Below are 16,946 nucleotides of genomic sequence, written 5' to 3'. Positions count from 1 at the left end.
GTGAGTTGGCATGCCTAAGGAGCTACTGACACTTGATGTTTTCGGGGGATGGGTTGGGGGGGTCAGGTTTCTTTAAGGGTATGGCTTCTAGTAGGTTAGTTATGCTCCAGGAGATGGTCCCATACCCATGTGTATCTGGACAGGGTTGACTGGACTCAATGGGCTATTTTTTTTTAAAGGACATGAAGTTATGGTGGATGGGAGATGGATCTGGGAAGAGATAAGGGGAGGAGAGGTAGTGAATATGGTCAAATACATTGTATACATGCATTACAGTCTCAAAAAAGTTAATAAAATATTATATTGAAAAATAAGTTTTAAAGGAGTTCTGCTTAAAAGAAGAGTGTTTCTTAATTCTTTCCTGTTCTAGAGTATTTCGGATACTTGTTTTCTGATATTTGGCTTTAATAATTGATTCCGTGCACCCCCCCCCCCCTTTAAAGAAAAGAGAAACCAGTTCCCATTTAACCCATTATCACCTGCTAGTACAGAGCAGAGTCATAGGGCTGGGCTTCCCAAAGAGCACTTTAGAAACAGGAGACGCCACACCCATGAAAGCACTCTGGATGCCTGAGAACAGGGACCACTGGTCCCTGGGGAGAGTGCATTTCCCCAAAGCTACTGTTATTTGAATGGACTTGCCTTCCACTCCTCACACCACATAATGGACTCAAAAATTTGAAGGCAGACCAGTTCTCTGTGTTCACTCAGAGTGACGTAATGCATGAAAACCATGCCAAGACTTTGAACATGTGCCCTGCTTTTACTCCTGCTTGACTACCTCACCAACCAGGATACGATTCTGTTCCTAGAGCCTTCAGACAAAACCAAGTGTGTTTGTTTGTTTGTTTCATCTGAACTTCCTTGTCCCTAAATGCCTGTGAGGTTATGCTTCTGTCTAAGAACACTTTAAACACTTATACATGAATGAATGGATGGATGCATTATATACCCTTAGTCCACACCCACTCACTGACTCACTTATCAAGAAAACCTTGATGGCTGGAGGTGCTGTGGTAAGAATGATACATGTTTAAGAATGGAGCAAAGCCCCAACACTGCGATTTTGACATCAAAGAACCCTACAATTATAAACCTAGGCCATATGAGAATGTTATACCCAGGTACTAAAAGGGGGCATAAAATGGCGGAAAGATTTTCAGAGTGTGCTTTCCATACGTCATGCACTTGTCCCACATGGAGTTCACGATTATCACTATAATGTCACTTTAAATGAGCTTTTGGAAACGTAATTTGAATGCTGTGTTAGTTATTCTTGTGTTGCTCTGATGAAATAGACCAGCAGAAATAAACTTAGGAGTGAAAAGGCTTATTTTGGCTTACAGTTCTAAAGGGGCACAGTCCATCCTGGACGGAAGATGTAGAGAGCTGGCTGGTCACATTATGGTCACCACATGGGGAGGAGAGAGAGGAAGGGTTGGGCTGTAGAGCCTGACAGACTTCCTCTGCCAAGGCTCCCTCTCCTGAGGGCTCCACAGTCTCCCAAACTGTGTCACCAGCTGGGGCCAGGCACTGCAAACAGTGAGCTTGTGGGAACATTTCATATTCAAAACACAACAGGTCTCCTGGTCCATCTAGAGAAAATGGACTAGGAAGTCTGAGCTCCGTGCTTTTTTCTGTTAGACGCTTTCTAGGAGCAAAATGGACATAAAAAAATCATTCTTCTGGTTTTTAAAGTCTGACTGTCTTATCACTTATTTTCATGTGTATGTGTGTGCCTGGGTGCTTTTATGTATCCCACCAGTATGCAGCCTTCGGTGGCCAGAAGAAAGCCTCCAAGGAACTAAAATTGAGGTGACTGTGAAGCACCATGTAGATGCTGGGAATTAAACCCAGGTCTTTTGCAAGAGCAGCCAGTGCTGTTAACTGCTCAAACCATCTTTCCAGTCATCAAAACGTATTTTAAATTTGAGGCTTGTGTTCCAAAGGTCATGTTTGGTCATTTTTGCTGTCTGAGATGGAGGATGATGTTTTTAACGAAGAAATAAAACCAGCTGTTCCACGGGCCTCCTCTCCAGCCTCTCATGCCTCTTACCTGCAATCCAAAGCTAAGTTTCCGTCAGGAAACTACTGTTATTCCGCATTCCGTCTCAGCTTTCGTTGCTGGAGGGAAGTGACACATTGATGACAGCTATCAGAGCTCTTTCTGCTTTATTGGAAAATGACTTGAAAAATTACCATATCATTAAGTTCTTAAAAGGTTTCAAAACCCTCTCAGTAAACTGCTCAGACAGGTGTGAAAGAACTTGTCCTGCAGCTTGGCTCTGTGTTCAGGAACTGAGTAGAGCAGGTGGGGCTGGGGCGGGGACGGCGGCGGGGGGAGGGGGGGAGTGGGGGGGTGTCCCTCCAGCTGGACGCAGTGCTGGAGGAGAGTGGGAGCCCCCGCCCTTGGGTCTTCTACTTTGTGCCAGCAAAGCAGACTCTGTTTTCCAGCGGCTACTACCTGCCTATCAGGGAGCATTCACAGCCTGGGGACACGTGTCTAAGATAAATGGGTGGTGGTTCACAGTGGCCTCTCGGTACACAGGGGCAGGATAGTGTTGAGTTTGTCGTTCTTGAGAGTGCTAGAAGAAAGGACGGCAGGCAGCGGTAGGAGGCAGTTTGAGGAGCAATCTCATCAGGGGCAGGATGGGAACCATCTGGGGAGCAAAAGGACCAGGTGGGGCAGGAAGCAGTCGGGAAGTACAGCTGGGAGCTGAGCGAGCTGGAGAGTGATGCTACAGGGCCTTACCGAGCACACGCTGAGGTCAGCAAATGTTTGTAAAACATTTACTGTGGTTTTGCTTGACCTGCTCTCTCAGACAACCCAGTGCTGCCTGCCTGTAAGTGGCACCGACTCCAGGCAGCTAGGCCTTCCGGTATCAGTCATCCATCAACAAAATGTCTTCAGGCTTGCCTGTGGCCAATCTGATGGAAGTACCGTATCAACTGAGGTTCCTCTTCCAAGGTAACTCTAGCTTGTGCCGAATTGACTAAGTAAATAAATAGAACCAGGACACTGACCCCGCCCCCAAACCAATTTACGGAAGAGTTTATTTTATCTTACAGTTTCTAGGGGACAATTGAGGGAAATCAGGGCAGGAACTAGAGGCAGAAACCAAAGTAGAGGTCATGGAGAAAGCTACATATTGCTTAACTTCCTGTGGCTTGCTCTGCTTGTTTTCCTCCACGCCCCAGGACCACCTTGCCCAGACATGGCACCGCCCACAGTGGGCGGGACCCTTCACATCAATCATTAATCAAGAAAATGCCTCCCAGACATTTCCACGTTCTAGGTGATGAATTCCACAACTGAGGCACCCCCTTCCCAGGTGGCTCGAGTGTATGTCATGCTCATAAAACCAAACCCGCAAAGTCTCAACAACAACAACAACAACACCAACAACAACAACACCAAATAAGTAAGAAAAACGAGACATTTTATACTGTTAGAAATAATTGAATTGACCGAGCACATTATCAAAAATACAACCTGGCTTTGAGGAAGAAAGGAAAAAGTAACCTAAAGTCTTCGTTATGAAATTGAGAGTTGGTGGACAGGCTCATGAAGCCTGTACTGTTATTGTTGGTGGTTTGGGTTCCTGTTGTTGCCATTGCTGTTGTTTTTAAAGGACGTTTTCACTGTGCAACCTACACTGACCTCCGGCTTACAACCATTCTGCCTTGGCCTCTAACCTCTGAGCCATCTCTCCAGCTCCTACGAGTCACTATTTCATGAGGAGATCTGTGCTCCCATCCCTCAAGTCTGGCCTGGCTAGGCCAAGAGCACATGGGAAACACAGCTATGCTGTGTGGCTATCACCGTGCTACACTGCACTTCCTCCTTGGTCTCCAGAACACCTGCTCGCAGAACTTAGCCACTGGCCTGCGCAGAAGGCACAATTCATGGAAAGACCTGTGAGAAGAAAAAAATGAGCCCTCTGCTCATACACATGGCTGATCTTCAAGTCGACTGGTAGCCCCAATTTGCAATCACCATGACAGAGCCATGGCTACTAACAATGTAGCTGACAATGCAAAACCTAAAGGACACTTCTGCCAAGCCACCAAGCCCAGCACAAAGACAGTTAGGAGCAAAATAGGTGACTACTGCTGTGCCTAGCATGCTGTGTGACACCCCCACCACAGGCACAGGAGCAGGCACACACACACACACACACAAACACACACACTGCTTGTTTGACTCCATTGTTTCAGGGTGGCTTGTATGGAGCAAAAAAAGAACTAACCAGATGATTTTTTTACTCACCAGCACAAACGAGTCAGAGTGGCTTCCTAAAACATGCTATTGAAAAGTCTTCTTAGTTTGGGCCCAGGGGTCCTGCTCAAACTAAGAAGATTTTTGAATAGCATGTTTTAGGAAGCCACTCTGACCCATTTGTGCTGGTGAGCAAAAATCATCTGATTAGTTCTTTTTATGGCACCAGCCAAGGACAATACATGCAGTAAACTTCGAACCCCTACCCAGATCTAGCCAATGGACAGGACATTCTCCACAGTTGAGTGGAGAGTGGGAACTGACTTTCACACGACCTCTGGTGCCCTATATTTCACCACGTCCCCTGGATGGGGAGTCCTGGTAGCACTCAGAGGAAGGATAGCAGGCTACCAAGAAGAGACTTGATACCCTATGAGCATATACAGGGGGAGGAGGACCCCCTCAGTCACAGTCATAGGGGAGGGGAGTAGGGGGAAAATGGGAGGGAGGGAAGAATGGGAGGTTACAAGGGATGGGATAACAATTTAGATGTAATATGAATAAATTAATAAAATATATTTTTTAAAAAAGAAAAGTCTTCTTAGGATAGGGCGATATAATCAGTGAGTATCTAACTGATCAGCAGTGCCAGAGGTATTTACCAACTATGTTAGCATTCAGTACCCTCATTTTCTATGATAAGGTAGAGCCAATGCACACTATTTGATCCCAGGGAGGATATATCTATCTATTTATTTATTTATATCCATCTATCTATCTATCTATCATCTATCTATCTATCTATATCTCACTACAACATGTCTTACACTGAGCCGTTGATATAACGTGTTATTGAATACCTATTAAACTCCAGAGGGCGACTCTATGACATGGCTAGCCCCCCAAATAATTATAACAGAGACCTGTAGATTTATTTAAGCAGTTTTAACACAGTAACTGGGCAAGTAGGATTTACACTAATTTTCTAAGCTAGTCTGGCTACTTACAGCTGCATTTCCAAGTTACTTGCCAACAAGTCATCCTGTCAGGGCTGGATCTGCTCCATGAGGCCTTATCCTCTTTCTCCATCTTCTTCCTTCTCCCCTCTCCCCTGCTGCTTCCTCCTTCTTGTGGTCCCTACCCACCCCCACGCATGCGCGCGCACACGCGCGCGCGCGCGCGCACACACACACACACACACACACACACACACACAGCCCAGGAAGCGAAGCTCCGCCTACCTCCATTCTGCCCAGCTACAGGCTCCAGCATTTACTAGCCAATTAGTGATAATAAGGGAGCAGAGTTACACAACATCACTCTCTGTGTGTGAGAGAATGTGCCCCTCTGGACAGCAACTAGATCTTGGGGGCCAGTATCTAGCATTTGAATACACAGCAGCACCAGAGCAGCTCCCAACAGTATGCAGTTTGCGTTCTTTGCACTGTGTCAAGTCCCTTTCCAGCAGGAAGTACAAGATGAAGGACAGGCAATGGGCAACACACTTCTACTCCCCCTCCCATGCCTGGGACAGACATCGTCAGCACTGTGCAGCAGCGTTCTCCTAAGCTCTCTGAGATGCCTGAGGAAGAGGGGTTTCAGATTGTTCTTCCTGAGCGCCTGAGGGAAGTGGGCTAGGAGCTGTAACCGACTCACATCAGGAGTAGTATGTGACACGTTCACCTGGAACCGGAGGACAGGTTGATGTTTGAACACAATTTGGCCTGATGATCAGAAATCATTCAGGTCTGAAGGAGCAGTACTGAAAATTGTCCACTTTGCCAGCTCTATCTTTCATAGCACACTTAGCAAATTAACAACAACAACAAAAAAAAAATGAAGCATTTCTAAAGCATGATTTGAAAGCCGAGAGTACAAGCCTGTGGCTCTGTAGACGTGAGAGCCACTCACTGTGAAGAGAACTCAAATACACACAGTCAGGATCAAGGGTACAAAGTCTCCGAACTTGACCAGAGGGGCACAAATGTCTCTGCAAGTCGCCATAACCAAATCCCCAGAAGATCGATTCCTTCCCCTGAGCATGAATCTGAGAGGCTCTGAGCAGGTTAGGAAGGAGAAACAAAGCAAGCAGCATGTCTGCATTTGTTTCCTTGTCTACAGAGTCCTTAGCAGAAGCAAGCCCTCCTGCTGGGACATCATCCTGATACAAGGGTAAAAAGCACCAGGATTCTGTACCCAAGGCTGTCTTTTGTTTTGTTTTGTTTTTGTTTTTCGAGACAGGGTTTCTCTGTGTAGCCTTGGCCATCCTGGACTCACTTTGTAGACCAGGCTGGCCTCGAACTCACAGCGATCCACCTGCCTCTGCCTCCCGAGTGCTGGGATTAAAGGCGTGCACCACCACGCCCGGCTCCAAGGCTGTCTTTATGTTAGGTTAATGAAGGAGGATTTGAGAATATGGACCTAGTGAGTTAGTGACTCAGTAATCTAAAGGCCTGCTGTGCATCATCAGGGTCAGTCCTGAGCGGCAATCGTCACATGGCCAGTAGCACCAAGCATGAGTTGCGCGCTACTGTTTGTTTGTGTGTGTGTGTGTGTGTCTCCTTGGCTGTCTCTTTCGGATTCTCTCTTGCTCTCAGTATCTGACTCTGTCTCTGTGTCTCTGAGTTTCTCTCTCCCAGTTTCTCTCCTCCTCCTCCTTTTTTCCTCTTCTCTCCATTCTTTACCCCTCACCACACACACACACACACGCACACACGCACGCACGCATGCACTCGAGGGTTTCCTTATCCTTGGAAACACCAGGAGCTGTGAGGATGCATTCATTCACTGCCTTGTTCTTGCTTTTGGGAAGTTCCTTCTGAGAATGAAAATCTCACCTATTCTAGGACACACAGTACAGGCTTGCTCTTAAAAGTATTCTTTTCAGAAAACTAAACAACAGGTGACACACAGATTTATCATATTATAAGAAGTGGGCTTGTTTGGATGATTAATGTTTCTTTTTAGTACTTGGACTCTTCAGCTAATATTTCTGTCCACATCAAATTTTCACAAATCATCAGAGATCATCCACTTTTTTCAGGCTCTACAGTTTGTATTTTGGAGCTGTTGACAGATGTTTTCCCTTGATCGTCTCTAGAACAGTGTTAGTACCCCAGTGCTCTCCACTGTTGTGGGATCCACTTAGATCCAACATAACTCAAACACCAGGCCAATGCAGATGACAACAAGTTACAGTAATCAAGCTGCTATTGAGTGATCAAGGCCGAAGAACAGAGTCCAGACTCAGGACCTGAACTGCGACCCTAAAGGGACGTTGTACAACATATTTGAAGGATGAAGCCATAAAGCAAGGGGGAGTGGTGGGCTGTAGCATTGTCTAAACATGTTTTGACATAAGGCGTTTCCATCACTCAGGATAGGAGTAGGTTCCCAGGGCCTGGGAACATGAACCTAGTTTGACCCTGCCAGCAAGCCGGAGAAGCTGTTCTTGAAATGGCTGCACTCAGACAACTGTCTCCTTCCAACTGAAACTGTTCAGCTACCCGGACGTCCCCAGCAGTCCTCGGGCCTGGGACCTTAAACTTGGTGTCTCCCTAGGATTAAATGGAGTCTGAGAATGAAATGGTAGGACTTGGAATAATTTTTTTCTGCTTGCTCCCAACACCACTGGTTCCCCAAGAAGTTTGTCTCTCAACAGAGAGCTGAAAGCAGACTGCTACAGTCTGGTAAGAGCTGGTGCACAGGAGGAAAAGGGAGGGAGTCCCGAGGAGGAAACAGGCACGGAAGTTGTCTCATCAGGTGCCATGTCACAGGACTCCACACCACAAACCGAATCTTAGTTGGCCTCAGTCTGCTTACCTGTGAAACGGGATAAGCGACAATGAGACAAGCTGAGGTGGGCAGCTGCGGACATACAAGCACTCCCCAAGCTTCCTCCCTTTGTTCCCAACAAAAGAGCTCAGGACTTATTAGGAAACCGGGCCATCAACAATTAGGCCTCTCGGCTTCAGCCAACCTCCCTGACACTCCTACGTTTTCTTCTTAACAGAGAAAAAGCACCCAGCATCGGGGAAAGCAAAACTTGGGAGGGGGACCATTTCATCACCCTGCTACCTCCTGTTTGCACATCTGTGGTGGTGTGGCTTTTACACAGAGCAGCCACATTTTCTCCCCAGTCACACGCAGGGCGCTGTGTTCGGCCTCCTTGCCTGTAATGTATGTATATAGTAGGTATGACTGGTTTTTATTCCAGGTGATCGCGGGGAACAACTGAGGAGGACCGGATGGAAGGCCGCCGCTGCGGGGTGCCGAGCTCTCCAGATACTCTTTAAAGCCTTCTCCGGGCGCTGCAATCCTGTTACCCAGCGCTGTTTCTTTAAATTGTTTGACGTCAGAGAGGGAATGCTATAGCAACAGTCTGTCAAAGTGGTATTAACTCCAAAGAAAGATGGGGGTGGGGAGAAGAGCAATGCCCCTGCAGAAGAAGCAAATTGGAGGGTGACGTTTATTTTGTGACGGTTTCGATATAAAAACACCGGAGAAATGTGAACAATGTCACTTGAGGTGCCCTGGTGTTTAGGGAACAGAGACTTGGCAGGGGGCTGGGAAGGCCTTCCTGTCATCAGCGGCTGCAGAGAGCAACTTCCAAGGCAGGCTCTGTGCAAGCCCTGGTTTGCTCGTGATTGCTTTTAGCAAACTTGGGGTTGGGGGTGGGGTATCACTAGCTTTATGTTCCCAGTGAACCTCGAGCCTCAACCGACGGGTGCTTGGCTGGACTGACATCAGATTTCAGAGCTCCATAATTGGAGACGGCATCTGCTGCTCTCCTGGCTCAACCTTGCAGCCCGCTGGGGCACAGCAGCCCTGGCCAGACCTATCTTGGAAGAAGTCGGGCACATAGCTTAGACGGAGCGTCCAGAGGCACACAGATAAATCGAAACTGCCTGGGCTGCTCTTTCTGCTTCCCAAACCCAGCATAAGCAGCACACTGTGCCAGCGCCCACGGGTGCACCCCGACCCTGGCCACGCGCGCCCCCGCCAGTTATCCGCGCCCCTGGCCTGCGCGCGCCCACCAGCCTCCATCCAGGCCCAGAGCGCTCTAGGTTCCAGGAGCCCCTCGAGCGCCCCCGCCCCGATCGGGCTCGCTCCCGCCAGCCCCCACCCAAACCGAGTGCGCTGCTGCCTCGGCGCGTTCCCAGACCCTCTCCCGGGCCTCGCGCGCCCGGGTCCCCGCCCCGTCCGGCGTGCAAGGCTCTGGGTGTGGTCGCGGTCTCCTGCAGTGGAGCCTGCTCGCGGTTCGCGCCCCGCAGCCGATCGCGCCAGCAGCAGCGTGGTGGTGGCGGTCGGGCTCCAGGTAGGTGGCAACTGCCGGGAGCCGGGAGAGGGGCTCCGAGCCGACACGGTCAACCTGGCGCGGGAGTTGGTGTAGACCCGGGACGGCCCGAGGGCGCGGCTCCCGGTGAGCCCAGATGGTTGTAGATGCAAGGCAGCGCGGAGCCCACCAAGTTCTCCATGGGCTGCCGGAATCTCAGGTTTTTGTTTGTTTGTTTAGGATTGATACTAAGCTTGGTTATTTTTAAGGGGAGGGCGGGGTGATAACGGATTTTTGTAGGTCTGCAAGTTTAGAACACGAGAAAGCGTTTTCTGGTCTTCTCCCCGCCACTCTTTCTGCTTCAGAACACAAATGATCACCCTGTACTCTAGGTGACATGTATTGCTGTCTATTAAGGGAAGACTGCATTTTTTCAAAGTTGTTCTCAGCTGTGCTGGGTGATTTTGTTTTCTCTGCTCCTTTCCTACCCTTTCCCGCTCTCTTTGGCTAAAGGGATAAAAAGATGTAGCCTGGTGTGGCCCTGCACCCTTCCAGGGAGTTAAGACTGAAATCGAATTGTAAGCCCCTTTCAATACCGCGAACTGAGGCGACGACCTTTCCTATTTTTCAGTTCATGTGAGCGTGATGCTGACACATGGTCATATGAGAGGGAGGGAGAGCTTCTACAGGGGTCGGACCGGACTGCGTGATATTTGCTCTCTGCCAGCGTTCATTGCCGGCTCTGAAAGTTTACTGCGTATTTTAATATTTTTGATTAGGAACATTGAAAGAGTTTTCACTTTTGCATTTGGCTTTGCTGGTGAATTTAAAACCGAAATAGAAACTTTAAAAATATCACCTAGTGAAGATTGCCAGACCCCTTGTGTCTACAGGTCATTACACCATGGTGCGGATTCTGAGGGCTCTGGTTTGCCTAACTGCATGCCTTAAGCCCGTGATCATTAGACAGGAAGCAATTTTGACTTGTTGCTCTTTTATGAATAAACATGTCAGTGTGTGTTTTTATACTTTAAAAATAGATCCGGGGACACTTTCAAAACTCAGAGTGGGAGCTAAGTGTGGGGCATTTTTCTGCCATTACCAAATGCTGCAGGAGGTTGGGTGGGTTCCTGGTCTCCTTCAGGCCTGTTATTTAAGTTGGGTGGCCGGGTCATTAGTCTCTTTGCCTCGCTGACTAGTTTAATCTGCCTTGTTAAGAGGCTGTTTACTGCAGCTGTGTCCTGCACCAGGGGGCAGTGAGCTGGACTATTGTGTCATCTCTCAGTCACTCCTCAAAGGACACATTATACCTTCCTCAGGCAAGGGTGCTAAATGACTCACTGTGGTCTTGTAGCTGGTAACTCAAGTTGAGTTCAGGACAAGATCGCTCTGTTGATGGAGTGCAGGCTTTTCCCTCTTGGGCGCATTCAGTTAGTCCTGGGCTCAGGGAGTGATCCTAGACTGTCGCTGCTCATGTATAGGGGAAATTTCCTAACATGTCAGAAACCTGTGCTGGTTTCTCTGGTGTGACTGGTACCAGTTGCTGGTGTTGCTTTGTCCAGCATCTTCTCTCCCCTATCCCTGGATCAGCGCCGCTTTTCCTGGGGCACAGTTACTCCATCGGCCTGAAGAAAGTAGTGAGAACTTAACTGTCCCAACCAACAAATACCTATCTCTATGTTATCATGAGCTCCAGAGAAACAACTGTGGCCACTTTGGAAGGGGGAAAACAAGACAGCAAGCAGCTCCAGGCTTTGTGGGGCTCTCCTGTGATCCCAGCTCCAACAGATGAGGCAGGAGGGTGGGGGGAAGGGGTCTAACCTGGGCTACATAGCAAGCCCCTGTCTCCCAACAACAACCAGCTTTATAATACGGTTATAATTCTTTGATGTCCCTTGAGTGTCAAGCAGGAGGCCTTCTCAATAGCTGCCACCATCCCCTTTCCCTGAAGCTGCTATGCGTGTTTCTTTGGGTCCGTTACGTTGTCATGTAGATATTTCGTTGTACACACTGTAAAACAGATTTTTCTCAATTCAGTGTTCTTCCTCTGTTATTGCCCTTTCCACCTCCCCCACCTCACTCTCACTCGCTCTCTCTTTTCCCCAAGACAGGGTTTCTCTGTGTACTGTTGGCTGTCCTGGCACTCCCTTTGTAGACCAAGCTGGCCTGGAAATCACAGAGCTCCACCTGCCTCTGCCTCCTGAGTGCCGGGGTTAAAGGCATGCACCATCACTGCCTGGCTCTTTTAAAAGTCACACTTTAAATGACACATTTCTGGGCACATGAGTGCCAGTGCTTAGAGAGGTACGAGACTTCAGATCCCCCTGCAGGCAGAGTTATGACAAGCCTTTGTGAGCCTCTGTGAAAGCAGTATGCTCTCTTAACAGCTAAACCATTCCTCCAGGCAGTACAACCTCATTTGCGTCATCCCCGAGAAAGGCTAATCTTGCTTGTCAAGTGGGCACACCTGGATAGAGGAGCCTGAAGAATTGTTTTCATCAGACTGGGTTTTGGGCTTGTCTGTGGGACGTTTTCTTGATTTGGTAATTGCTGTAGGAGGCCCCAGCCCACTGACCTCAGGCACTTATGCCAGGCTGTGTTAAGGTGTAGCTGAAAGGGAGCCCGGGGGCAAGCCGCTGTCCTCTTTGCTTTTGCTTTCACTTCCAGCTTGAGTCCTTCCAAGTTCCCATGGTGATATAATATGACCTGCATGAGTAAACCAAATAAACCGTTTCTTTCCCCAGGTTGCTTCAGGTCAGTGTTTTAGCAGAGCAACAGACAAGCAAACTAGGATAGCCTATCAAAAACAAGAAAGCAAAATCGCGCACGCGCGCGCGGGTGTGTGTGTGTGTGTGTACATACATGCTCGCACGTGAGGGTGAACGTGTGAGTATGTGTGTGCATGCATGTGTGAGTAATTATGAGCCTGTGCCTGGCACAGGACAGCTTCCAGGAGTCATTCCTGTCCTTTGGTCCTGAGCTTTGAACTTGGGTCTCAGGGCTTGTTGACGAGCGCCCTTCTCTAAGGAGTCATCTCACTGGCCCTAAAAAGTCTAGTTTGTTTGTTTGTTTGTTTGTTTTTTTGAGAAAGCAAAAGTAAATGCAAGACAGCCACCAGCTGCCATTACCTCAGAAGTGGGTAGGAACAGTGACCTGGATGGGTGGGAGGTGGTACCACCTTGAGCCCTGTCTTAAGAGTCTCTGGTTTCAGAAAGTTGTCAATCTGGTTCTTGTTATGAGCTGAAGGTGGGGTGGGGAGGGGTGAAAAGATGCTCCGCAGGTAAAACCACTGGCTGCTGCTCTTGCAGAGGACCTGGATTGATTTGGTTCCCAGCACCCACGTGATAAGTCATAACCATCTATAACAACAGTCCCAGGGGGTCCAACACCTTCTGACCTCCTCCGGCACCAGGTACACGTTTGCATACACACACACACACACACACACACACACACACACACACATGCATAAGCGAGCTGGGGGTTGGGGTGGGGCTTTAGGATAGCTTTTTTTTTTTTAAACTCTACACTAGAGTACAAACAGCGAATAACCTAACATCAGAAGAGAGAGGGAAAAAAAATGAATCCAGGTAGGGTTTGAACGCAGGACTGACCGTTGTTGGTCTCAATATAAAATGAATGAGGGGAGGAAAGGTTTGAACTCTGCCGGTAGCTCTTACTTACAGTGTGGTAGTACAGCAGCCTGGACTATCTTATGTGCGTTGTCACATTGAGAAGATAGTGTGGGGGTCTGAACCAGAATGGCCTTCATAGGCTCATATATTTGAATGCTTGGTCCCCTGTTGGTGAAACTGTTTTGGAAGGATTAAGAGGTGTGGCCTTTTTGGAGGACATGTGTCACCTGGGGGTGGGGGTGGGGGACTTTCAGGTTTCACAAGCCCATGTCAGGCCTAGTCTCTCTCTCTCTCTCTCTCTCTCTCTCTCTCTCTCTCTCTCTCTCTCTCTCTTTTTCTCTCTCTCTCTTCCCCTCTCTCCCCCCTCTCTCTCCCCCTCCCTCCTGCTGATACGAAGTAAAGATCTTGTCGTTGTTCCAGCCCTGTGCCTGTCGGTTTCCCACCATGATGGTCATGGGCCAGCCCTCTAAAACTGAAAGCCATCCTCCAGTGAATGCTTTCTTTTACAAGAGTTGCCTTGGTCATGGTGTCTCTTTACAGCAACAGCACAGTGACAAAGACAATGAGTGAATTTATTCATATTTTAGGATTTAGATAGAGTTTTTGATTCTGAGAGACAAAAAATAAAAATAAAAAATAAAAATAAAAGAAAAAAAAGAAAGAAAGAAAAGAAATAAGAGCTGAGCGTGGAGGTCAGTTAGTAGCGTTCTTGCCTAGCATGCCAAAACCCTGGCTTCCACCCCCTGCACCTTAGACCCAGGTGCACTGGTGCATGCCCGCAACCCCAGACCTTGAAGGTGATTCAGAGGATCAGGAGTTCAAGATCATCCTTGGCTGCATTGCAAGTTTTAGGCCGAGCTGGGCTACTTGAGAACCTACCAGAAAGGAAGGGAGGGGAGAAACAAGAGAGGCCAATGAAAAGTGTCTGGCATTAGTTTGGGACTAGTGGCATCAATGTGAGCCTGTGATGAAAAGACATAAGCACACTGCACACATAAATACACACATACTTGAACATGCACATGCTGCGTACACGCAGCAGATGTGCATCCATTTCCTAGCCCTGGCTGGTGAGGGGGACACTGAGATAGCTCTGAGAGCTGGCCCAGGGAAGCCATGGGTGAGCCTTCCCTTTGTCCTGCAAAGGAAGAGAACACTGGAAACAATGGTGGGAAGTTTCAGGACACAGCCTGACCCCCTCTGAACTGCCCCGTCAGGAAGAGCCCAAGCACCAAACTGAGCAATGGCAGCCCATAAAAGAGAGAGAGAGAAAGAAAGAAAGAAAGAAAGAAAGAAAGAAAGAAAGAAAGAAAGAAAGAAAAGGACAAGGAAATCTCCAAGTGCATGAGGGGTCTATATCACCGTATAGCAGGCCCACTCCTGCACCCCTCTCATGTTCTGGCCCTCTCTCCCCTGCTCACACTCCCCCACATCACAGTTTCTTCCTGTCGATCCCACAAACAAGCTTGGTTTGCCTTTAGGTCTTTTCATCTTCCTTCTGCCTGATGCATGTGACCAGCGGTTCTCCCATCTCCAACTACATTCCCAGCCCCATTGTTTTTTTGGGGACAGAGTCTCACTGTGTGGTGCAGGCTGGCTTCTTACTGTGGCAGTCCTGACTCCCTGCTGGAATTAGAGGCGTGTGCATTGTGCCTGGTTTGCTTTTCCTTTTTAAGACATGCCTCTTTTTTTTTTTTTTTAATTTCATTCAACTTAGAGTAATTTATTTTAAAATAGCTTCCCTAATCAGCTGTGGTCTGACTTGGGTGCTTTTCTACATAGCTCTTGTCTGCAGTTAACATGGCACTTGGCTTTAGGTTTGTTTTCTAAACAGATGAGAAGAGAGACTCTGGCTTAGTTGCGTCTCCTGTTGCCATGACAAAACAGTGTAACAAAAGCCGTGTAAGAGGTAAGGGCTCTATTTCCACTCACAGTTCAAGGAACAGTCCATTGTAGGAGCCGCAGCATCAGGAGCCTGAGGCAGCTGGCCGCACTGCAGGAAGCAATGGCTGCATGCATGCTTGTCACCGCTCACCTTGCTTCCTCCGCGCTATAGGCTAGGATCCAAGTGAGGAAATGGTGCCACCCACGGTGCGTGGATTCTCCCACCTCAGTTGATGCAATTAAGATAATCCCCACAGACATGCCCAGTGCCATCTCCGTGGTTCTGGAATCTGTCAGGTTAACTGCACTGCCATTGCACCATGACAACGAGAATCTTGGGGTTTCACTATTGCACCTCCAGAGCCTGGAGTAGTCCTGGTCGTGGTTGGTGCACAGATGCTGGGATGGATGTGTCTGTCTGGATGAATGTAGGCACTGCTGTTTTCCTGCCCTTGCCTCTGAGGAATGCTATCTGAGATGGACCAGGCACTGCACAGACTCCTCCAGCACTGCTGGGTAAAGCTGCATAGCTTCTCTGGAGGCCAGGCTTAGCCTTCCACAGCCACCTTTCTCTTGACTGCCCTCTGGTGGACGTAACACAACAGGCAGTAGTGAGTTGATAGGTCATCCATCAGACAGAAAGAAAACTCAGCCAGGTGTGGTGGCGCATGCCTTTAATCCCAGCCCTCGGGAGGCAGAGGCAGGTGGATCACTGTGAGTTCAAGGCCAGCCTAATACAAAGTGAGTCCAGGACAGCCAGGGCTACACAGAGAAACCCTGTCTCGAAAAACCACAAATAAACAAACAACAACAACAAAAAAAAAGCAGAGGGGGAGCTCAGGTCACAAACTGGGTGGTTCCCTTAAAAAAACAAAAACAAAAACAAAAAACTCCACTAAATCAGGGAGCCCTGGGTTTGCTCCTCACTGTTGCATTGCCCTGTGATCCTGGCACAAGGTGGAGGGGGTCAGAAGTTCAAAATCACACTTGGCTGTCCAATAAGCTTGCAGCCGGTAAGCAAGACAACACAAGACCCAATTTGGAAATTTTGATTTTATGGACTGGGTGTGGTCTCAACAAGGAAAGAAAAAGAAATAAAATATAAATGAAGAAAAACTAATTTTAGCCAAGCCTCCACATTAAGTCCTGATGAGAAAGATGGAAAGAAAATGAGCAGTGGTTAGATTGTAGCGATAAGTAGCTTCACAGGGAGGAGATGGCAGTGGGGGTGGCGGTGTCCAGACATGACTGAGGCCATGCTCCTCATCGAGACACAGCTACATCTTCATGCTGGTGTTCAGGGTCAGGGGTCAGGGGTCACGGGTGCAGGACTGTTGCAGTGTTCAGACATGACTGGAGGCCATTTTCTTCATCAAAATGCACCTACATTTTCATGCTAGTGTTCAGGGTCTGGGGTCAGGGGCCAGGGGTCACGGGTGCAGGGCTGTTTCCATTGGTACACCACTTATGAACAAATATGCTTGATGGGTTCCTGGGAAGTGTTCCCCCCTGCACCATTTCCCAGCATGCATTCCAGAGGGCTTTCCTGCCAGATGCTCACAGGACACGCCCTTTGTCCTGCTTTGAAGCAATACTCACATCAAATGAACCCCCCTCCATTGCTGGGGTTCGAACCCAGGGCCTAGAACAAGGGCCACACGTTCAGCTCAAGAGAGATCAACAAATCCTATCAGAGATTGGTCCCTGTGTCAGATAACAAGTCGTGACTGAGTCCTTAGGATTTTTTTATATATTTGTATTTTTATTACATTTGTCTTTGTGTGCCTGTGTGTTTGCATGAAGGCAGGCTCATACCACAGTATGGACAGGGGTCCTTAAACAGCCTTTAGGTTTGTTTAGGTTCCTTCTGCCGTGTGGGTCCCAGAGGTCAAACTCAGGCTTGGTAGTAAATGCCTTTACTCTCTGAGCGGTC

At 48.4% G+C, this 16,946-nt stretch overlaps 1 protein-coding gene across 2 annotated transcripts in view; it reads left to right on the top strand.

Moving 5' to 3' along the window:
• Positions 1–9,406: 9,406 nt before the first annotated feature.
• The window catches only part of Gnb4 (G protein subunit beta 4), a 36,198-nt gene continuing 28,658 nt past the window's right edge, over positions 9,407–16,946 (top strand). The window contains exon 1 of one of the 2 annotated variants that reach the window (XM_051157036.1): positions 9,407–9,536. The gene's annotated coding sequence lies outside the window, so the exon portion shown is untranslated. Of the gene's footprint in view, positions 9,537–9,624; positions 9,715–16,946 lie in introns of those variants that run through there. The other variant, XM_051157037.1, reaches the window with a different exon arrangement.

The sequence above is a fragment of the Acomys russatus genome, chromosome 15, assembly GCF_903995435.1.
Source record: "Acomys russatus chromosome 15, mAcoRus1.1, whole genome shotgun sequence".
Taxonomy (NCBI): domain Eukaryota; kingdom Metazoa; phylum Chordata; class Mammalia; order Rodentia; family Muridae; genus Acomys; species Acomys russatus.
This window is presented reverse-complemented; position numbering and strand designations above follow the sequence as displayed.